Source organism: Anthonomus grandis, chromosome 8 (genome assembly GCF_022605725.1).
Source record: "Anthonomus grandis grandis chromosome 8, icAntGran1.3, whole genome shotgun sequence".
Classification (NCBI taxonomy): Eukaryota; Metazoa; Arthropoda; class Insecta; order Coleoptera; family Curculionidae; genus Anthonomus; species Anthonomus grandis.
In genome coordinates, this window is record NC_065553.1 from 20598072 (window position 1) to 20599188 (window position 1117).

A 1117-nucleotide genomic window follows, 5' to 3' on the forward strand; every position below is an offset into this window, starting at 1 on the left:
TGAAGCCTCTTTCACAAGAGACGATATTTTTAATAGTAGGAATAGCCATGTTTGGGACGAAGAAAATCCTTATGCAATTTTTCCAAGAAAACATCAGAATCGTCTGTCAACATCTGGGCAGGCATTGTTGATGATTATTTAATTGGGCCATACCTTCTACCGGAACGGTTAACAGGACCTATTCATCTGCGTTTCTTGGAGGAAGTTCTCCCAGAACTCCTTGAAAATGTTCCACTAAACGTTAGATAGCAAATGTGGTTTCAGCATGATGGAGCGCCGGCTCACTTTGCTGTACAAGTACGCGAGTATTTGGCTCAGCAGTTTTTTGGCTTCCTAGGTCACCCGATTTAACGTCGCTCGATTTTTTCTTGTGGGAACATGTAAAGTCTTTAGTCTACGAAACTCCAGTAGAATCAGAGCTAGACTTAATTGGACGAATAACAGCAGCATTTGAAATTTGCTGCTGTTATTGTTGTGATGGTATCATATACAAAAGGTAAAAATAAATGCATCAGATCCTATTTAGGTAATTAATATTTTTTCTAAATTTAAACGCGTCTTAGGGCCGTAGTGGCGTAGTGACAGATTTCTGGACATGGGTTCCTATACTCATATGAATTCTACTGTTGCACTGAACAACCCCTAGAAGTTTGATTCCATAGTTCTGAAACACCCTGTATGTAAAGCTAGCGTCCGATCGATATCCAGCAACCAAATCGAGATTGCAGGATATCTCCTTTAAAAGCAACCAATTTATAGTCGGCACCCGCTGTTATTTAATCGATATAATGTCCGTATCTCCTATAACTTCTAACGAATGTTAATAATTTTTTTGTCCAGATATTAACTAAATTATGAATAACTAAATTGATATAATGTAAGGTATTTTTGTGACAATTAAAAAGTCAAATGTTAAAGAAACGAGTAAGGCTCTAATTCCCAAAGAGATTTTGATAACTTTCCTATAACATATAATTTTCTTTTATAAGATTTTCTATAATTAAATCTCAATGTCTCGAAATATGAAGTGCTTACTTTTTCACGAAAAAAAAATCCAATTAAATTTAAATATGGTTTATCAACAAATCTAAAACGGTGTGAACCCATTTCGGATTAA